Genomic DNA, 23,576 nt, shown 5'->3' with positions numbered 1-23,576 from the left:
CACACAAGTAGGGGGAGGTGTAGGCAGAGAGAGAGGGAGAAGCAGGCTCTCCGCCGAGCAGGGAGCCCAATGTGGGGCTCGATCCCAGGACCCTGGGATCATGACCTGAGCTGAAGGCATATGCTCAACCCTCTGAGCCACCCAGGCGCCCCGCCCTTTTCTAGTTTTAAGTGGAATGTCAGATCCCAGCTTAATGAGCTGGGACAACAGACTTCCCAAGGAGAAACCCTGACTCAGACTGGAGGTATTTCAGTGTTTTGAGATTTCTAAGGTGCGCATCCCCCTCCCGCCCCCCCGCCATACTGTGGCAGGAAGCAGGATGCATCTTCCCAGGATCACTGTGTGTGCCGTCACGGTGGGACCAGGCAGCCAGTCCCAGTGAAGCCACCACTGCTGTTACTCACACCAACTTGTTCACACCTCCTCTTATCTCGACCACTTCGGCTGTGTTCTGTGAATCGCTGCCACCATATGTGTTTAATGGTTTAATGGGTGCTTAAAATGTCTCCGAGAAGGATTACACGATGATTTGGCATTCAAACGAGAAGTTATGAGTACAAAGACAGAAGGAGGCACAAATTTGGGATTAGGAACACAATTATTGGTCATGAAAGGAATGACGGTAATTCCTTCTGTGCTTGCCAAGCCCCAACCAAGTGCTTTCTGGAATCTCAAGGAGGACATCTACGTGTGTGTGTGTGGGGGGGGGGCTCCTTCCCGAGACAGTGCGCAGGGCTGCCTGTCACCCCAGCCAGGCAAGGAAGTCTGAAAACAAATCCCAGACAATAGTGGGAGGACTTTTAGGTTTCGTTTTTTTAAAAGAGCTGTATTGTCAATGCTTTTAATGTCACAAATGACAGCTCATGGAAAAGGATGTCCATCAGTGATGGAGTTAAGATGTAATAAAATTAACCTTTCCTGAATGTGAAGAAATGTTAGGAATTTCTGTGTGTGCATTATTTTTTTTTTAGTAGCGCATAAAATAATTGTGTGTCTTATAATCAACTGGTATCTAAGATTTGGTGAAAGCACAGGATATCAAGTCTAGGCTAGCCACCATGGGGGGGAGCATCGTTTCTTGATAACTCAGGTGTTTAGTTCTTAGAGACAAGAAGAGTCTATGGCCGGACTGATGCTTTCTCAGAAAACCCATTTGTTAAGATTCACAATGTAAAATACTGTAAAAACTGAATAGTGTGTCTCCCCAAATAAGTAACTGGACCTCCTCGGGCATCAAATTCCTCATATAGGACATAAAGGCATGAAAAAAAATATATGGTTTCCAAGGGCCCATGTCCACCACAACTTGAGGCAAGAGAAGGCTGAATTAGGAGCAATGGGGCCCAAATCAAGGAGGGACAGACACAAGCCTAGAAATGTTTTTTTTGGAAAAACCAATCAAGCCCCCTCAACATCACACCAAGACCCTGTTCACTGCTCATTCACTCACCCAGCTTGTGAGTGAGCGCGTGCATCCCCACGCACCGGGAGGACAGGAGAGGGGAGGTGAGCTCAAGGCACACTCAGCCCTCTTCGAACTAGGCGGACAAGGGGATTTTATTGCTTCCCCACAGAAGCAGCAGAGAGCTATTTTAGAACCAGAATCTTACTTTGAACAGAAATTAGTTCCCTACATATACAAACAGGCAAGCAAAAAATCCCGAGCTCCACACTGATGTCCACCCTCCACCCCCTGCCATGCCCAGGGGAACATAGAGAAATGAGGACACCGTGATGTTTATTCTTGATGAATCCCCGGGGAACAGTGTCCAGGAAGGTTTTTGTAGAAGAAGGATATGACACAGAGCCCATGAGTAGGAATGATAGAAGGCATTGGGGTCCCGGCGTTTCCTGCCGGCAACGTACCAGCTCTGACAAATCCAACCCACTCCCACTAGCCAGAACAAGTAGTCACCACATTCAAAGGGATTACGCTGATAAATTGCTCCTGACTTGCCTTGTGTTTGAACAAACCAACAATGCGACATCTGGATTCCCAGAGACGCTCCTGCTGAGCCCGATGGCAAATCTAGGTGTTAAGTGAAACCTTTCAGTAGGACTAGTAGGGCAATTTGCATTTAATGGCCTTTAGAAGGGATTCATTTTTTCCCCTTCAGCAAAGTAGCCTTTCACTTTTGATAATGCCAATCTTTCTCCTGTGTTTAAAGGAATAGAAAGAAGACTTGGTTTTTGTGAGACCGCTTTGCAGCCCCCGGGGAGGGTTTCTGTGCCCAGAAGAGCAGGCTGGTGGGCAGGGCACCAGGCTTTCTCCTTGGGGCTCTGCGCCCAGACAAAGGTCCCAGGCTGAATGGATGGCAAGTGTCAATGACTCAAATGAATCAAAACAAAACCCATTGTCTAGATTTTTTTTTTCTCTGGATGATGACAGATTTAATTAGCCATAATCCACTCCCGTTCTGCTTCCTCATCTCATCTACTCTTGCTCCTACATGATTTGCCCTGGAATTAGCAATGACTATTTTAATCATCCCGGATATCTTGTTATAAAACATTATCGTTACTAATGGAAACGAGGTCACTTGTGGGGAGATGTTACACTAATATTTGTTGCTAACAACATCTGCTAGGCCCTTAGGAAGAGAGGAGGCCTGTGCTTTCATACATGGACATCAACCTCTAATTCTTTTGTAACTCTCCCCTCCTAGAGAAAGCAATCGAAGGAGCCAATACAAACCATGTACACGCTTTATTAAAAATGATACTGTTTGCAGGTGTATTTGCTCTCATGAGTGTGTGTGTGCACACGCGCGTGCCTGTGTGGACACAGATTGAAAAGTTTCAAAGAATAGGTGCCAAAGAGGGATTGGGGCAGCAGGAGATAAGCGTTGGTGATTTCTTTACACCAGTATATGTCTGTAGCAGACACATACTTTAATCATTAAAAATTAATATAAAAAAGAAAGTGTGGGCCCCCAAGCAAATTTCAGAGAAAGTTTGCCCTCGTTGATTTTGAAATCTATAGTCATGGAAGCCCCAGTTCCACGCAGGGCCCGAGTAAGTGAGAATAACTGAGCAGGGACACTGAACCCCACTCCGTGCTGGACTCTATGACCACCCCTCAGAGCCAACGCACTCATGAGGCTCATTGTCCAGATGGGGACATGATGACTGCTGATTTTGTAGTAGGTGTCTGATGTCTCACATGCTAATTATATTGACCCGTAAGTTCACGTCAGAGCTCCTTGCAGGGACATAATGACAACATCGGCCTTTTCCAATTTTCCACCGACACTTTGCGCATGGAACAGAGGTCTTCAAATACCTCACTGTAAGAGTGGCAGGTCTTTTTGTTAAGAAAAAGAAAGGGAGGGTGTGTCCAAAGCTCTGAATTTTCTAGTGCAGTTTATCTGTTCGGTCTCATCTGGTGTGGCATGAAGTCACTTTAAATCTCTGTTCAAATATCTGTCTCTAAATTATTTTGCAAAGCTGTATTTTGTGTAAGGGATAAGGAAAGGCCTTTCTAAGAGACGGATTCACTCTAAATCTGTATCAAAGATCAAAGTCATCAGAGGTTGGGACTAGAGGCTTCGTAGGGCAACTGGAGATAAGCAGTGGAAAATTGTTTATAAATAAGATATTGATCAGAAGAGGGAGTAGCAACTTGGATATTGGCCTGGGAAACAGAAAAGGCAATCCTTAAACAGAAAAGCACAGTAATGGCAAGACAATCTTTCACCAGTGGAATCAGACACACAGATGGAATACTCTGGGGGAGTGGGGGACTATCCTTCCGTACCTTCCTGCTTCTGCTCGCACCCCATGGAAAGGGCTTGGGGACAAGGACCCGGAGAGAGGAGAGGAGGCCAGCGGACTCTCCCCAACCGACCAAAGTGCTCCCTACAAAGGAACACACAGCGATTTGAACCCCTGTGACATTCGCTGACCTGGGAGACACATCGCAGCTGGGGATCTCCAAAGGACACAAAAGAAAATCAGGAGGTTTAAGACTTTCTCTTTAGGGCACTGTCAAGGGTTAAAAGAAATAAAGAACTGGGCACAGAGCCAGCTACATGATGCGTGGGACCCAGTGCAAAATGAAAACGCAGGGCCCCTTGTTCAAAAAGCAGAAAAAAGTGTCATTAAAGCCACTAAAATATAAAGCTGTTTCTTTTCCTCCATGGTCTCTCTCTCTTTCTCTCTCGAATTCTCATGATTTTTTAAATTATTATTTGCTGTTTAATGTTGATCTAAGTAAAGAAAAATTAAAAATTTAAATTGTTAGCATGAGTTGCAGTGTGCAGCTTTATACTTTGCTTGCCGGTTTTAAATGCAAATATCCGTGCACTTAATTCACATGCAGAATCGGTAAGATTACACAGTTCGTATTTCATAGCTTATACATTCACATGGGTCTTTTTTTTTTTTTCTTAACAAAAAGTATGAGTGGGGGGAAAAGCAGTCTTTGACGTCTGGGAACTGGATTTGGCGTTCACAGTTCGGTCTCAGTGTTATTGCAAACAGATCGGACACTTACACTCAAGCCATGTGTTCTCCTGTTGAACATAATCTCACAGAATGTCCCCTCCAGCCAGGTCACTGTGCAGCTCACAAAATACCCACCATGGCCCTCTCTTGCTGATGCTAGGTCTTTACCTGTTCCAGCTGCAGCCTCACTCGACCCTGCCCTTCCAATAAAAAAGATTTATTAAGATACCCACTCACACAGTTGACCCTGTTTTGTGACAACATCCAATCTAGAACACACCTCTGCTTCCTTAGATCCTCCCCCAAGTCACCCAACCAAAGCCCCAGTCCCCTAGCGGGTCCTCATGCCCTCTTACTAAGCCTGCCCCTGAGGCCCACGGGCAAGGGGGATCCCTCGCTGTGACCCGTAGTAAGCCCACCTTGTTAAAGCTGCAGGTGTGTTCCTGGGAGGCATTCAGACCCCAAGCAACTCAACAGCTTTTATTTCTCTTCTCGATGTGCACATATTCTAGCAACACTACCCAACTCGAGCCTAGGATGGGGAGCAGAGCATGAAAGGAAAAGGAGCTCTGGGGGCCTATTAGTCCCCTCCTTCCACAGCACCACTGCTAACCCGTCCAGGGAACTAACATGCATAGGGAAGGATAGAGTAGGTTCTGCGGATGCTCCTATTCCTTCAAGCGCCATTGCTTTCCTTCTGCATTAGAGGCCAAGTTCTTTTCCACAAAGGAAGGATGGCCTCTTGGGGCTGCTTACTTCATCACAGATGGAACTCACTTGAGATGGCTTGCGCTCACTCTGAGTCTCCCTGAACTCCACAGATTACGGAGGAGCTGGAATTCTGTGCTCATGGAGCACCCCGAACGCTGCATGTCAGGGGTAACTGAACGGTGGGCGTGCCTGCAGGGCGACAGTTTTCTGCTCACGCACCTGCTCCGTTGTCCCATCAGAACTCAGCTACAAAATACCAGTTCAAAGACGTTCGTAAGAACGCTGAGACAGTGACAGCAGATCAGTAAGCCACGCAGGAGCCCTTCCCGTAGGCTCCATGCAAAGGCACAGGTTGTATGCCCATGAGGCTGGTCCTGCCCAGGAATGGACCGAAGATGGCCGTGCAGATCCTGAGTAGTGCTTTGTGAATTGCACTCAAATACTTATTCTTAACCTTTGGTTCAACTTGTCATACCTGAGGACATAAAACAATCTCATCAGTGACAAGGGACAGAGATCCATGGGGCAGCCTGTCTTGTTTGGGAAGATCCTATCTCATTCCTACCCCACTGTAAGAATCACTGTCCTAAAAAATACTGGACTTTTTTTTTTTTAAGTTCAGCTATGATAACATTTTATTGGGGTATTCTTAAGTGTGGGAGAATTATGATAGCGGTCTGGTTTCAAAGCTATAACCAAAGTTATTCAGAGACAACAAATGTTATACAGCAGACTTAAAAAATAATTCCATTTTTACCAAGGACAGAAAGGAAGGCAATTTTGACAACAACCTGTGAGAACTCCTTGCTTTTGGTGAAGAATGTCTTCCTCAGAACATATGTGTGGAGTGTTGCAATGATTCTGTACATCAGAGCTCACACTCTTTGCCCCCTGCTTATGGATTCTGGAACTCCAGGTCGGCACCCCACAACAGAAATAGAATATGAGTCACAAATGTAATTTTGAGTTTCCCAGGAGGCACATTTAAAAAGTTAAAGGGGGGGGCGCCTGGGTGGCTCAGTCAGTTAAGTGTCTGCCTTCAGCCCAGATCATGATCCCGGGATCCTGGGATTGAGTCCCGCATCGGGCTCCCTGCTCAGTGGGGAGTCTGCTTCTCCCTCTCCCCCTGCTTGTGTTCTCTCTTTCTCTCTGACAAATAAATAAATAGAATCTCTAAAAAAATAAAAAGTTAAAGGGAATCGGTAAACTTCATATAAATAGTCTATGTAAACCAGTGTACCCTAAATATTACTTTTCAGCCTGTAACCCATATAAAAATCACGAATGAGTTAGCTACCTTCTTTGACATTCTGTCTGGCATGTATTTTCACTCAAGCACCCCACAGTCCAGTGGGGCATGTTTCAGAGGCTCGGAAACCACCCGTGGCCAGCAGCTTCCATAATGGGGAGGGCCCATTCGGTGTCCCAGCTACGGGGTCTGAATGAAGTGACAGCCATCGTTGTGGCTCCCAGACAGAGAGAAATGGTCGCTCAGATTCTGGGACAATGATCGGGAAACTTAGCTTTGGTACAATTAGATACACGACTTTATAGGAAAGGAAGTTAAGATTCTAAGGTAAAGTTTGACCAAGAAAGTCAATGTGATTTAAGAACAAGTTGCTCACCCAAGGTGAATACCTCAGTTGAAGCTCAGGGCCAAGGTCAGGGAACCCAGGATGGGTTTGAACATTAAAGGAGGTGTAGTAATAAACCCAGGGTGACAGATCTGCCTCATGGACTTGATTGCTCAACCAACTGTATTTTCTTTGGGGGGAGATGGTGCTCTTTCCTGGAAAGTAATTTTTGTCACCTGTTTGGCCCACTTCATGAAGATAGTAGTCTGGATCTCCCAACCTGGTCATCTTTGAGCTGCAGACGGGGATCATTTGACACCCCCATAGTTCTGCACCCCTTTCCAGACTCCAATTCCCAGTATTCCCACCACAGAAATTGTCACTTCCGGCACCAAAGTGTTTGTGCTGTGCGGGGTCGGGGATTTGGAGCCAGCTACGTCCGGTGCTTCAAGCAGAGAAGTAAAACCCCATCATGCAACTGCGTCCAATTTCCATTTGGAAATTACTTTGCAGGAAAATGGCACTGAGCCTGCTCTCCTTTTTGCTGGCAGATTCCCGAGGCTTTCAGGCCCGGGCTTATGATGATGCAGGAGAGCCCGGGGTTATGTTGAGAGAGAGGCTCCAGATAAAACCATGTCCTGGTTTACATTTCAGTGCTGACAAACACTGCAGCTGAGATGAAGAGCTGGGGACGGGCTGGGGAAATGGGTTGGATTATTGCATTAACCCAGGGAACATTTTGAATGCAGACTTTCATACGGTGATCAATAATTCAGACTTACCCGTTTGTGAGTCTGGGAAGATGACATTTATTTTAACAGGCACTCTCTTGGAGGGGGATATGAAATTTTACTTATGGTGTGCTTTTTTTTTTTTTTTAAGCACACAAATGCCTTTGTTTATTTACCTGTAGTTGTGCGGTGGGGCTCCTGTGTCTTTAGTCCTTCTCTGTCATGCAAATTTCAGAAATCTAAGCCCTGGGACCTCTGCCCTTCTCTCTTCCTCTTCACTCCCCACCCTGCATCAGCTCCGGCTCTGCACCTACTTTGTCTAAGACACTTTGCTTAATTTAATTGTGCCCGACTAGTTTTGCTCCTAGAAATTTATAATTTGCATTACATTCATTTTACAATTTTCTAGGTTTTCTCTCTCTGAATCTCTGGGCTTTTGTTTTTCCCCCTTTTTTAGAGGCTTCCCTGACATTCCTTGCTAGATTTTAAAGATTCTGAGGTTGAAGATGGGGTCTTTAATTTGTCGTTGCTATGTTCTTCCAATTCCTGCAACCATTTCTCCCATCTGTTGTCCCTGCAGATGGGGATGGACTAACCACTGCCCAAGGGCCAAATCTGCCCTCCATCTGTTTTTATCAATAAAGCTTTATTGGAACAGAGCCATGCTCATTGGTTTCTGTACTGTCTCAGGCTGCTTTCATGCTACAATGAGGAGTTGAACAGCTACGAACTGTCCAGCCCACCAAGTCTAAAATATTTACTCTCTGGCAGTTTCCAGAAAAAGTTTGCCAATCTCTGCTGCAGACTTAGGTCTCTCAGTCTTCTACGCCCACCTTAGAATGATCATGAAAGCTAGAACATTCGGGTGGCAAAGGGGAAGAGGCACACTCGTCAAGCAGACGTGACTCTGACTCCCACTGACTCTGTCACTTCCTGGGAATTCCCAGACCTGCCCAGAACCTCGATCTCCTCATTTACAAAATGGGAACAATAATATCAACCTCAGAGAGCCATTAAGATAATTACTTGAAATAAGTTCTTACAAGGGGCACAGCCTAATTCTGGATGGGGAAAATAAAATAATCACTATAAAACGAATGGCTTAATAATAAAGACAAGGATCATCATCATCATTACCAATTGTAGCCTCCTTGGCCAAAGGGAATCCTCAAATAGAACACTTTCCAGAATTACTCTCCGCGGAAGCCCGTCAGAACAGAGAAAGTGTTGCTATTGGAGGGTTCTGCAGGAAGCATTGTTCCCTGGGCCCCAAGCCTTCTTCCCTCCCTCTGCGCTGAAGAATCCTTATCTTGGTCAAGGCTAACAGCCGCACCACCATTCTGAAGCGTCCCAATACTCAGGGTGTAAATAGGCAGTGTTCACACGAAGTCAAGTTCGTTGCGGCCCTCCACTCGGATGTCACTCCGTTAGGTGCCGTAGCGTCGGCGCCACTGGAGAGCTCTGGTCACACTCACCTTTTCCTGCAGAATCAGAGTGTGACAACTGCTTGTTTTCACTTCAATCTCTCCGGCTTCAGCAAGGAGAACTAGGCATGCATACTCCACAGCCACTAGTCTGGGTTGTCTGTTTGTATGATGGATTTTCTTAAAATACCTTTCTGAATACCCACTGCATTAGTCTGGGTTCTCCAGAGAAACAGAACCAATAGGACATGTATGTCTGTATCGATCATCTATCTGTCTATCTATCATCTATCTATCTAATAATAGTTATGGAGGTTGACAAGTCCTAAGATCTGCATGCTGGAGACCCAGAGTTACTGATGCTTGGAACAGTTCCTTATTTTGGAGCTATTGAAATGATGTTGTGGATGCATAGCTATGGATATTATTCTTACTATACTGATAATAAAAAAGAAGTCTCAAAGACAAGCAAACCACCAGGGATATGACATGAGCTTTCAGGCTGCTTGTGGCCAATGGAACCATTAGAGGAAGCAACACAGAACAGTATAAGGGACAGAGGTTGGCCCGTGCACCAACCTAGCTCTGGTGGTGGTGGTTCCTTGGGGCGCTCTGCGGGAAGGGTCCCGCGGATCCTCCTGGGGACCCCAGTGGCCACTGTTCTCCGTGGCTGCCACAGTGGAGAGCGATTCTTTCTCCAAGCTGATGAGTTCTTATTTCCTTCCAGCTCAAAGACCTAATTTTTTTCCAGGTAGGTTCTCTGTTCTACTAGTTGTTACTTTCTCATGGATCTGATGCTCTTTTATGCAAATAAGGTGTTCAGCAAAATATTTACTAAATGCATCCATGATAGTGAATCCCTATATGTATCTATCACCACCTGAATTTTTCTTAAAGCCAAAGATATGTATTTCTTTTCTACCTCAGTGTGATTATGAGATGGTATCAAATGTTTTAAAAATGATTTGAGTATTTCAGGGGAAAAATATATCCAATATACATGAAGTTGATACTTCTGCTCCCAGGGGAGGGGGGGTGTACCTTCTGGTAAGACTCAGATATCTAGCATCCGTTTCCTGTTTGCACACCAGTATTTTCTAGAATCTTCACTGTCTTTCTCCCCCTTCCTCCGCCATATTTTATGAGCTCACCTTCATATCCACCTCACGAGTCTCCTTTGATTAGAGATTGAGGACCACACTGACATATTTAACTTCAAGTCACCATCCTGCGTACTGGGAGGCACAGCAGAACCTTCGCAGTGTAGACATTACACTGTGTTCTCTTTCCTCGGGGGAAGCTCTCAAATCTGCACATTTCCAACTCTTGTAGATGGTTGTTCCATATCTGTAAGACTAGATTGGAAACTGTCAGATATCAGAGACCATGTTCTCTCTCTCAGTGAGCATGGTGTAAAATATTTAATCCCTTATCAATAAATATCTGTTAATCGGCACTAGGATCTGAGTTTGCCACCCCCACTCCCGGTTCATATGTTGGAGTCTTAACCCCCCACATGACTGTATGTGGAGCTAGGGCTTTTTCAGAGTGGCAATTAAGGTTAAATGATGTCACAGGGTGAAGCCCTGATTTGATGGGATTAGTGTCCTTATAAGAAGAGGAAGAAACCCCAGAGATCTCTCTCTCTGCACAGAGAAGAGGCCATGTGAGGACATGACAAGAAGGCAGCTGTCTACAAGCCAACGAGAGAGGTCTCCCCAGACACCAACCCTGCTGGCCCCCCTTCTCAGACTTCCGGCCTCCAGAACTGGGAGAAATAAGTCTGCCGTTTAAGACTCCATCCCCCGCCTCTGCCCCTGCATCTGTGGTATGTTGTTGTAGCAGTCCAAGCAGAGTAATATAATTGGTTCATCAATTAATTGATAAAGAAACATTTTAGGTTAATTGTGAATAAAGTTCTTCTAAATGCAACGGTGGGGTTGACTAGGTCTTTTCTAAGAAAGCTATAAAATCCCAAATGCTTCAAAACTGGACAGATTTGACCAAATTTCATAGACAGTGAAAAATCAAATACACAAAATTATTTAGAAATTCAGAAATTTTGGAGAAAAAGATAGTCTGATAGCTAGACATAAACGTGAAAAAGGAGTGAACAAAAATTAAAAGGCAAATTATTTATATACATGCGAAAATAGGTTCAGCTTCATTAATAAAGATACACAAATAACACAAGATAATATCTAGGAATATTTTTAAATAGCCTTTATAATTTTCTGACAGTTTTATAGAAAAATTGAGAGAACGGTTCTCATATATCCTATCTCCAGTTTCCTCTATTGCTAACATAGTACAACAGTGTAGTACATTTGTTACAATGAATGGACCAATGGTGGTAAGTCATCATTAACTAAAGTCCATTGTTTATCCAGAATATATATACATTTTAATTAGTATGATTCATGAACTTTAAAAAACTTGATAGTCTCCAATGTCAGTGGAATAGAGACTGTCGTATATGGTTGGTGATTGTTAATTGATATAAATTCCTTCGAGAGCAATTTAAGAAAATCTATTCAAAATTAAATGTGTGTACCTTTAGCATAACAGTTCTGCTCGTGGGGATTTCTCTTACACCTGGACTGACCCAAGTGAGGCAATTCCCTTCAACAACAGAAAGCAAAGACCGCCTAAATATTGATCACAGCTCTTGGGGACCGTCTTTACAGATAACACTTATGTGTAGATCTACACATAATATATAAACCTGAGTTCTGAGCTCGATGCAGTAACAAAGTGATGTCCACACCCATTGTTAAATGAAGACGGTGTCAAGGGCAAAAACAAAAGCTTCTCCTGACTGTCTTAGGGTCCCTGGCAGTGTCTGATCATTGAACTGACAAAGACAGCTGAACAGAAGAAAAGCATACACATGTATTTAATATAAGTTTATGTGACACGGAGCCCTCATAAGGAAATGAAGACCATAAGAAATGGTTCAATCTGAATGTTTTCATGCAGAGTGGACAGGAGTGGAAAGATAGGATAGACCAAGACCAAGAGCGCGAAGTGAGTATAGTGAAGAGGGGAAACATAACAAGGTCTCCGTTCCTATTCCAGCACCCCTGCATCTTAAAGAGAAAGGCACCTCTCCCATGAGGGTCTTTAGACCGCTTCGGGGGAGAAGGAGGGGAAAAGTCAGAGTGACCTCCTGCTTCTCCTGTTTTCTCAAACTCCTTCAGCTTAAAACACTCAATATGCCCAGGCGCCATATTTTGGGTTGGCATGTTCCGAATCCTGTCAACGGCAAGTTGCCAAACGAGCACATAGTGCAATTTGGGTTGGACGAAGTTCCGAACGTGGGAATATACGTCATTTCTAACTCACCGGGCTGGAGTTAGAGGCAGCGGGGTCCTCTCTTCCAGCTCTGCTCAGGGGGCAGCCTAAGGTGTCATCCGTGGGCCTTCCTAGAAATCCTGGGGCTATGCAGCAGCGCCAAACCCACAGGGGTCCGTGAGTGAACAGGTTGAGGCAAACGCTGAAACATTTCATCAATGACACATTGCAAACAAAGATAGAAACTCAGACAAAGGCAGCAGGGCTTTACAGAGTACCGAGGTAAGAAACACAGAAATACTATAATAAATGTGGTACTTGCTCCTGGAAAAGCCCTGAAGCTTGCCCCTGGAGGGGTTGTGGCTCCTTCTTCCTGAGGCAGGGGAGGGGGTTATAGGAGCTGGGCTGGAGGCTGCAGACCTCGTGCCTTTGGTCATCCTTAGAGGTGGGTGTGTTTTGTAGACCCCTCCCCCCCATGCTGCTGGGCTCAGCTGCATATGCTCGTGGTTTTACAGATGAAATTGCATATGAGAAAATAGGAAATTTGTGTTAATTTCAGACCATTCTGTAATATCTCAGTTCCACTGCACTTTGCATTTTCCAATTTGCATTTTCAAAAGAAAAGGTACAGCAGCACTGACTACATACGATTTTATATGTACGGGGTGGGGGTGGCGGGTAATTCCAAAATCTACAAGTACTGACTCCACCCATCTTCTGCTCTCCGTCTCCAGATATGTGGGGGTGCCCTCCCCTCCTGAATCTGAAACTGGAGGGTTTGTGGGCGCCCTCTAGAGGCCCGGAATTTCAGCGAGGAACTGAAGGTGAGCTCGAGCCAGTTGCCCAAGGAGCGTGCCAGGCAAGGTCTAGCAGCCAGAATGGGGTAGGAGGGAAGCGCGGGGGGGAGGGGGGGAGGGAGGAGGGCATGATTACTCCTGGTAGGAGGGGAGAGGTGTTCCTTGTGCCAGTGAAGTGATGAAGACGTGCGCCAAACTCACCGGGCTGGAGTTAGAGGCAGTGGGGTCCTCTCTTCCAGCTCTGCTCAGGGGGGCAGCCTAGGATCAGCCTCTGCCAAGGGGACCCATCCTTGGGGATGTTGTGTGTTAACCCAAGCCTCATTACTTGGTGACAGATGTGTGCCCTGGAGCTGCAGAAAGCAAGTCCTTGGTTATAAAAGTGACTGCACACGTTTACAGCCAAGACAAGGTAAATGCTTTAAACCAGGTTATTACATTATCCCCCAAGAAACACTCACTGTGAATACTGAAAAGGTTCTCCAGTATGCAATTCAAATGATCCCTCCTAATTGTCTGCCGCCACAAGCGACTCACTCACGGTCCGATACCCAGCATCAGAGTCTCGGGCTGGGGACCCGCATGTCTTTCCCTAGGGACGCCATCACTTCCTGCCCGGACCAGGGCAATTTCTTCAGCGGGCTTCTCATGACACTCTTGTCTCTCCAGAGTCCATTCTGGGTGGAGAAGCCAGTGTAGCCTCTTGAAAATGGAAATCTATCCACGCTCCTTCCTTTAGCAGTTTTCTGTGGTTCCAGGAATAGTGCCCACTTTCCCTGATGGGCCTCCCAACCCCGAAAGTTCTGGGCACTGCCTCCCTCTCGATCTCGTTAGTCCTATAACCTGTCCTTTGATCCCGGGGCTCCCAGCCACCCTGTGGCTTTTCTGACACTCGAACACCACAAACTTTCCCCACTTCTGGCATTTATGCTAGCTCTTTGCTCTCCGGGAGCCTTCCTCCTGAGTTCTTCATCGGCCAAGCCCCCTACCCGCGGGCTAACTTATGTCACACCTCCTCCGGGAGGCCCTCCCCACCATCACCTGCCATGAAGAATTGCTTCCTTAATGTATTTGCTTTCTCCTTTATTGTCTGTCTCCCTCACCCCCAACACACAGTGCATATCCCAGGGGAGCAGGGGTCTTATAGCAGGTGCCCAGTAAATACTCGTGAAGTCAATGGAAGGAGGCCCACCAGATGTTAACAATGGTTAACTGTGGAGGGGGCATCTTTGCTTTTTCACCTGATATTCCTCTGTGTTGTTCACTGGGCGACAAGAACGCTTTTTTCTCTTTTTTTGGCTGTACGCTTTTGATATTTTGGGTTCAAGATCTCAACCCCAAAGGAATTCAAGATCCCCTTCCTGAGAAGGGGATAGACAAGCAGGACAGGGTAGCAGAAACAAAAGCAAAATAGCCGCCAAGTGGTGACTCCAGGCGACTGATGGAGATGGGGTGCGGGGCAGCCGGGAAGGACCGGCCCCGTGTGCCGAGTCCAGCTCAGTGGGGGCTGTGGGGGTACCAGGACCCTGAGCAGTACTGAATGCACCCAGGGGAGTCCATACAGCCAGCGCCACGGCAGACCAAACACGAGACAGAAGCAATGAAGGAAGGCGGAGGGAGCCCACCGAGTCCTGTCATTTGGGGCAGATTCTCATGTTTTCTTTGGAGTAGCCAAAACATTAACCAGATATCTCCTTGAATGCAAATCAACAGTGCTGTATTTGGGAGACTTCGGCGCATGTCACCGAAATGTAGCTCCTTGACCCACTGATGTTGATTTGTTATGGTACTTCGCTGTGATAAATAATCGCAAACAAGGTACACCGACTTGATGGACAATGTCATCTCAGGGAAGCCTGGATATTTGTACAACTATTAATATTTGTTCTTTTCTCCCATCGAAGGCTTTTTATTTGTATATTGTGCTTACCTTAGTGCAATCAACATGATGCTATATGTTGGTTTTTTTTGGATTTGCTGCTTTTTAAATAAAATGCTGATAGTAATATAAACATAATTAACATTAATTGAGTACGTCCCTCAGGCCCTGTGCTGAGTGCTACATATATTATCTCTTTAACCCTCACAATTACTTAATGAGGGGAAAAGTGCTGTACTCTTTTTTCTCATCTTTCTGTAAGGGAACTGAGGACGAGAAAGATTTAGGAATGTACTTGACATTTCCAGGTCTGTGAATGATCAGATCAGACTGGCGCCTGGAAGCTTAGTCTCTGGCCTCTACTTTTTTTTGCAAACCTAAACTTTTCAAACTGAATTGGAAGAAAGAGATCTATATGTGCAGATTTAAGTCCTAATTCATGGTAACCCTGATTTTTTCTCAATTTCTGGATTTTTTCCTATGAAATACAGTTTGTTTTGAAACACACTAATAACATGCCAAAAATGCTTCTTGGTCCAAAATGCAACTGATTTGGGGCTTTTGTCTTGGCTTGACTTGGGAATAATTTTATTAACAATTATTATAAAGGTAATCAACTCGTGATAAAAATTCCCAACAGGTGTAAAAGGGAAAGCACTTCCCCTTCGTTCCCAACCCCATTTCCAAGAGGTGAGGACCATTAACAATTTCTTGTGTGACCTTCCAGCACTTACTACTCCTTTACACATATACGTAGATGAATATATGCATATCTTTGCAGATAAAACGCAAATGGACTTATGGTATAGTTAGTTTTCTACAGCTTGTGTTTTTCATTAAAAACATGCACATAACTTTTGACTCACCAGTAAATACTATATGCATCTATACAAGCAAAAAAAAATTCATTGTAATCCATTGACTATAAGACAAGAAGACTGGAAATAACACAAATGTTTATCAATTACAGATTAGTTAAAGTAATTGTATTACATAAAATGGATTACCATGCAGCATTAAAAGATTTATATACGCATTGAAATGGGAAGATGCCTTTTGTTGTTTCTTGTCCTTTATTTGAATTTTCTAAGTCAGGTAATGGGAAATAAGCACATTTCCCCACCACTACCTTGCCAAAAAAGACTTGCTTCACACCTATAGTTCTGAGGCCATGGTTAGGGTTATTGCTAAAAATCTGTCTCTTAAGCAATAATTCAGAAAATTTCCTTTGCCAACTGCAAAATAAACATCCCTTTAGGTGCCTGTAATGCACAAAGTACTTGTTTTTCTATGTGCTTCCATGGAGAGGAAAAACAAGGAAGCGATTGTTATGAATGGGTTTGCTTCCTCATCTCCAGCTCTTTTTCCCGTGCCTTTACTTCTATCCCACAGCATAAATTAAAAATACAAATAAAACAAAACATAATAATAAAGACACCCCAGTAAACTCAGATCTAAAAAAAAAGAACTTAGTAAATTATTCAGCAAGTGGGTATCTTCTCAAAGTTTTGAAGAGGTTGTGAAATTTTATTTCTATCAAAGCAGAACTGGAGGGAGGTTTTAAAGGTTTGGCAGTATCCTCTAGGTATTCTTCGCAGGAAAGCCTGTCTCGGCATTAAAGCCCCTTCACCATGTCGGCCCAGTTGTGGCTTCTTGGTCTTCACGTGCCCTGATGTTCTAAGCATTGGTCCTAAAGTACCACCTCCAGCCACACCATGTTAACTATTATTTCCAATGTAATGAATGGAAGGTGGGAGCTTCTGATAACACTGGTAGCTTACTATTTAAACTTATCTCCCTTGGAGTGTGATTCTTGATCATATGATGATTTTCATATCATTGGAGCCAGGCATGTATTTAAAATACTGTAAACCTTTTTCAGTGCAGGGTGCTGGGTATTCACGGATGGCAGGGTCCCGGAAGTCCGCTGCGGAAGCTTTAGTTGCTGAATTATGGAAAGTTTTTGGAAGGTCCAGAGAGTCATGGGTGAGAAGCCAGGGTGACCAGGATGTCTGGGAAGAGTGCATGGCGGAGACTGGAGAGTGTTTCAATGCTTGAACAGCCCTCGCAGATGTATTGGCATTTAACTTTGATTATGCAACAAGGAAAAAAGACCGATGAGACCAGAAAAACAAACAAACAAACAATAATCAGAGAATTGAAAATATTCAATTTGGCAAGCATTTATTGAACAACTCCTGTGTGCCAGACACAGGGCCCTGTGGACTGGACATAGGGTTATAGCAGTGACTAAGACCAGCACCATCCCGCCTGCCTGAAGCCTGTGGTCTAGAGAGGGAGGAAAAGCTGTACGAACGGCAGAGATTTATCTTGCGGGGACTCCTTAATCCGCAAAAGGGAAAGTCTGAAGGAGAAGTTTTTCTTGCAAGGCGTGATGGGAAAGGACCAGTTACTATCCATAGCGATTAAGGAAAGAAATCGCCCGGAGAGACATTGCTGTTAACCCCGAGGAGGGCACGATCCATCTGCGAGCGTAATGAGGGCCTGGCCCAGGCTCCCGAGTTAGCTGAGGGGGGGCGTTCCTCGGGGCAGGCCGGCACCCCCATTTCCGGGGGGGGCAATGCCCTCAGGCAGCGGGGAGTGAGTGATGTGGACAGGCCCGTGCAATTCTGTCCTTTCTCAGTGTTCTGTGTAAAAAAAGCACAGTCTCTGAGGCATTTCTATCCAAACCACGGGCAGAGCTGAGGACTCCTTTCCTAAAGACGGATTCTTCGACTGGACACAAGTTTGCTCACAGACTCGCCTCAGAGGCGTCTCCAGAGGCCCTGACTGACGCCTGGGCCTTGTGCATGAGCAGCTGAAGACTCCGTCAGAGGTTGCCGGCCCCGACGAGGAACTTTCTTGATCTTGTGTGGCGCACGGAGCGAGCCCAGAGAGCAAATATCTACTGGGTAAACAGGCCATGTTGCAGAGAAAATATCAGACTGCCTTCCTCCTCGTGGCCGCTCCCCCGTGTGTCACTTTGTGAAAGCTGCTTGTTTTGTGGAAACAAACACATTTTGGCTCCTTTTTGGCTCAGTGTAGCCAGTGGAAAAGCCAAGTTGAATCCCATTCTATTTCATGAATCATCCCTCCGATCTGCCAGCCGAATTCTGGCTGAGGACACTTGTTTTAGGAGAATGAGGTGCGGAGAGGAAAGGAAGTATGTTGATTCTCAGATCCCAGGCCATTTGTCGTGTCGTTAGAAACACAATGTTTTGACTGAAAAGCTGATCGCATCTGAGATGGGTGTCAGCAAGACAAGATAAATATTGAACTTTGTGGTGGAATTTAATAGAACCAGAGCTTGGAGGATGAGCCACTTCAAGGGCTGTTGCTATAAAACGCTTCCCCCAAAGCTCCTTTAAACAACGGAGATATGAAATCAGTCTAGATATTTCCACTGCTTAGTAATGAAGAGGTGTGAAATATGTACTTCATAGGTGGATGATTTTAAACTAGATAGAAAATACTGTGGGTCACTTGGGCATCTCCTAGATGGGAAGAGGAGAAGCATAAAACACGCACCTTGAGCAGAATGTCACCAAAGCCAAGATACGTTTGGGGAACTTATATTCTGAAAATGTATGTCCTTCTCCACATAAGAAGCATATCTAATTGAAATAATATGTGTGACTCTTTAAAAGTTCAGTGTGGTTACTTCTAGCTTCGCAGAACTGGGATTTTATTAGAATGATAGGAAATTGGAGAATTTACTTCTCTGATGGACTGGCATAAATATAATGCCTTTCTTTAACTCATTGGCTGGGCTATCTGGTGAGATGTGACCATGTGGGTACCATGTTATGATGCCCACCTTCGTAGGTCCAGTGCAGAACATGGGCCTGGCACGTGGGGGGCTCTCAAAACGTATTTGTTGAATGAGTGAATGGATGCACAAACACAACCATGAATCTGGCACTAAGAAAGAGGATCTAGTTTGGGTAGGTCTGTTTGCTTTATGTTGTCTCCCCATGGTCCTGAGAGATTTAGCCGTTGGAGTCCAAGGTCTAAGTATGTCAAACTAGGAAACCTTATGGGAGGTATTAGTTTTCTAGTGCCACATGACACATTATCACAAATGCAACAGCTTATAACAGCACAGTGTGCTAGCTGCCCATTCTCCAGTCACAGGTCTAGCACGGTTCACCTGGGTTCTCTGCTGCTGATCTCCCAAGGCTGAAATCGGGGTGGTGGCCCTGCAGAGCTCTCACCTGGAAGCTAGAGTCTTTGACCTGGCCTGGGTAGTTGTGGCAGAATCCAGTTACTTGTGGTAGTAAAATTGAGGTCCCTGTTTCCTTGCTGGCTGTCACCTCCTACTTCCGTACAATATATCAGCTCTACTTCAGTGGGAGCTATACTTGGTTTTAGCTCAGAGTTCTGCACTTATTTCCATCACCATGCCTTTGCTGATGGAGGGCCATCTTCCTCTGTGTTGTTATTTACCCCCATGCACGACCCTACGCATGGCTCACCTCCCTTGGGAAGCCTGCTTGGATTCCAGAGCCATGGTGGGTTCTTCCTCTTTTATGGGTGCTGCTTCTGATATACTTTGTCTTCAGATCACTTATTTAGACAATTTAAAGTTCTTTGTGTAATTTACTTCACAGATTATGTTACAAATGCATAAGGAGGGCTGGGCTATTAGTGTCACCCATTAGTAACCTGGAATCTTCCTCAGAGATCGCTTGTCTAAACCTATAATTTTAAGATACAGAAAGAGATACAAATGGGTTGCAAGGCTCATCCATGTCTTATAGATAGAGCTCTCCTTTATGTCTTCTGTGGCTTTTAATAATGATTCAGTAATTATTTGAGAAAGAAAAAAGAAAAAAAAGGCAATATGGAAGAAGGAAGGAGGAAAGGAAGAAGGAAGAACGTTGATATTTTTTCTCCAGAAGATTTTCTACTTGTGTCTCCTACGCGAGGAACCATGTAAGTGCTAGTTTGTCAGTCCTGCATTGTTCTCCTGGAGTGATGTGTCTCCGATGTGTACTCCAAATTACCCCAGGGTTTAGACACTAGTGGGAACATACCACAGGAGTCTGAGGGCACTGTGCAGAGATGTCCCATATAAACAAGGCATTTTGAAGCTTTTTTACCCCCTAAATTAACGCAGAATGGGTATTCTCCATAAGATCCATCTCTTTAAACTAAAAATATGGAACAAACGTGAAGGTTTGTATTTTCCCTGACCATGTCATCAAGTAAACATGATGGGGATGGGGCCAAGTTTTCTTCCATGACCTCACTTGATCCCAGACAGAACCACCAACACAAACAGATTTGCTGTGGGGGTCCTGACTCATGGTCTTTCAGTCAGAGGGCTTTACGTACAGAATTTTTCAGATCAGGTTTTTTTGAGCAGTAGGTTCAATATCTAAAAGAGATTGAAGACTACCATGTAGGCCAATGTTTTGTGTGGTGTGTGTGTGTGTGTGTGTGTGTGTGTGTGTGTGTTTAATAAGCCAGAGTTTAGGGCAGATCAAAATCCTTTGATATAACTGGAGCAAGTATTTGGGGGAAGAAGCTTGTAAAACACATAACTTCTGGTTGACACAGCAGAGGTAACACACAAGCTCATCTGCTCCCTCCCAACACTTCACTGTAATGATGTGATCACACACACACACACACACACACACACGCACACACACACACACACACACGAATGCATGAAACAGGAGAGAAGAAGAAAGCAACAGACTTTCGGAAAGCAGTTGAGGAAGAGTAACTGGCTTAACAAAGTGAAAAATGGAAGCTTAAACTCAAGCAGGGAGTTGGGAGAGGGTCTAAACAAGCTTATTCATATCCTGGAACCACAGAAAAACTCAGGACCTGGAGGCATCTCAAGATGACGGGGCTCAGAACAGAAGGATTAAATGGAATTCTGAAAGAGAAGTTAGATACTTCAGACCCTCTGCCCTGAATGCCCAGTTTAGTGACTGCCCTTCCGCCATCCTGACATTAGCAACCTACTGGGGGTTCTGGGAATGACTTTGGACTTGAGGACACTAGACACCATACTGAACACAGGAGGATTAAGTGAGAGTCTATACACTGAGGGTTGAACCCACCATCTCTGAGCATTCTTTTCCACTCATTGTCCAGAATTTTATCAGAGTTATACCCTTCTCCCTGCCAAACAAGAGTTTGGTGGATTACATCTGGAAAATTCAGTCTAAAAGAAGTAACTGATAGATGGCAGTCTCTCCATGAGCATCCACTGAAATTACCCACGATGACATCTGTCCACTGACATGCATACCCATGTTCGTGGCTTCCAATGAACATTTTAGTGTCACACTCTTAAATATGAATGGGCACCCATGAATCACCATTTCATGGAAATCCTGAACACAGAAGACACAGTACAAACCAACAAAGGAACTTGGAGAAAACAGAGATAGTCCAGTGGAACATTCAGACAGCAAAAACAAATCTTGGAAATTAGAAATAAGAAAGCAGAAATAAAATTCAAACAACGTGCTTGAAAAATAACCTTGAGGAAGTATCTAAGGTCCAAAGAAGAATGGGATGGAAATAGAAAATATGGAAACAAGGTGAGAAAACTAGGGGATTAGTCTGGCAGGTAAAATACTGTATGTAAAACTTTCAGAAATAGAAAAGAGGGTAGAAAATCTTTCAAGAGATAATAAAAGGCAAAAACATCAGAATTGGAAGACATGAGTGTTTAGACGGGAAGAAGTTGCTAAGACGATGACCTATGTCTCCAGGTGGGGGAGGGAGGAGATGTATAAACACCTGGGCAACAAAATGGTTTTGAGGGCAATGATTCAGAAAAGCCTTCAAGGGGCGCCTTGGTGGCTAAGTCAGTTAAGCATCTGCCTTTGTTTTTTTTTGTTTTTTTTGTTTTGTTTTTTAATTTTATTTTATTATGTTATGTTAGTCACCATACAATACATCACCAGGTTTTGATGCAGTGATCCATGATTCATTGTTTTCGTACAACCCCCAGTGCTCCATGCAGTACGTGCCCTCCTTAATACCCATCACCGGACTAACCCATCCCTCCACCCCTCTCCCCTCTAAAACCCTCAGTTTGTTTCTCAGAGTCCATAGTCTCTCATGGTTCATCTCTCCCTCCGATTTCCCCTCCTTCATTTTTCCCTTCCTTCTCCTAATGTCCTCCATACTATTCCTTATGTTCCACAAATAAGTGAAACCATATGATAATTCCTTTCTCTGCTTGACTTATTTCACTCAGCATTTCACTTAGCATAATCTCTTCCAGTCCCATCCATGTTGATGTAAAAGTTGGGTATTCATCCTTTCTGATGGCTGAGTAATATTCCCTTGTATATATGGACCACATCTTCTTTAGTCATTCATCTGTTGAAGGGCATCTTGGCTCTTTCCACAGTTTGGCTATTGTGGACATTGTTGCTATAAACATTGGGGTGCATATGGCCCTTCTTTTCACTACATCTGTGTCTTTGGGGTAAATACCCAGTAGTGCAATTGCTGGGTCATAGGGTAGCTCTATTTTTAATTTTTTGAGGCACCTCCACACTGTTTTCCAAAGTGGCTGTACCAACTTGCATTCCCACCAACAGTGTAAGAGGGTTCCCCTTTCTCCACATCCTCTCCAACATTTGTTGTTTCTTGCCTTGTCAATTTTTGCCATTCTAACTGGTGTAAGGTGGTATCTCAATGTGGTTTTGATTTGAATTTCCCTGATGGCTAATGATGCTGAGCATTTTTTCATGCGTCTGTTAGCCATTTGTATGTCTTCTTTGGAGAAGTGTCTGTTCATGTCTTCTGCCCATTTTTTGACTTGATTATTTGTTTTTTGGGTGTTGAGTTTGAGAAGTTCTTTATAGATCTTGGATACCAAATCTTATCTGTAGTGTCATTTGCAAATATCTTCTCCCATTCTGTTAGTTGCCTCTTTGTTTTGTTGACTCTTTCCTTAAGCATCTGGCTTTGGCTCAGGTCATGATCCCAGGGTCCTGAGATTGAGCCCTGCGTTGGGCTCCCTGCTCAGCAGAGTCTGCTTCTCCCTCTGCCCCTCCCCCTGCTCCTTCTCTCTCTCTCTCAAATAATAAATAAAATCTTTAAAAGAAAATTTTAAAAAATTCTGAAGGAAAATGACATATTTTATACACAGCTGAAATGTCTACCAAGTGTAAAAGTAGAAGGAAAAAAAAAACCACACTGTTCTAACAATTCAAGACCTTGAATGATTATCTCCCACATATAGGCTCTCAGAGAGCTCAGGTTTCCACTTTGGGTGTATAGAGTTTTGCAAATGAATTAGTGAGAATTACATAAGAAGCCAAGTACATTGAAACCCTGAGATAATTATTAACTTTAGTGAAGCTAAAAGGTTTTTGAAGGAAGAGGTTGCCTTCATAATGACCTAAATGGTCAACTCTGAATAATATTTATACATTCATAATATTTATTTATCTGCCCCCAAACCATGATGTCTCTCTATGGGGAGAATAATGAGAGTGGAGTGTGTGCATGTGTGTGTGTGTGTGTGTGTGTGTGCGTGCGCACACACTTGGTAGACAGGGCATGCCGGCCCTTAGGAGGACAGGGTCTTAGTATCCAGAGTAGAAAGCCAACATCTGAATCTCAAATATATCAGCATGTAGAAATACGTAGGGAAATACCACAATAAATTGCTAGAAGAGTACAAGTGTTAGCTTCTAGCAAACAGGAACTAGGACAGAAAATAGGATACAGCAAGGGAT

The sequence above is a fragment of the Phoca vitulina genome, unplaced genomic scaffold, assembly GCF_004348235.1.
Source record: "Phoca vitulina isolate PV1807 unplaced genomic scaffold, GSC_HSeal_1.0 scaffold33, whole genome shotgun sequence".
NCBI classification, from domain to species: Eukaryota; Metazoa; Chordata; class Mammalia; order Carnivora; family Phocidae; genus Phoca; species Phoca vitulina.
This window is presented reverse-complemented; position numbering follows the sequence as displayed.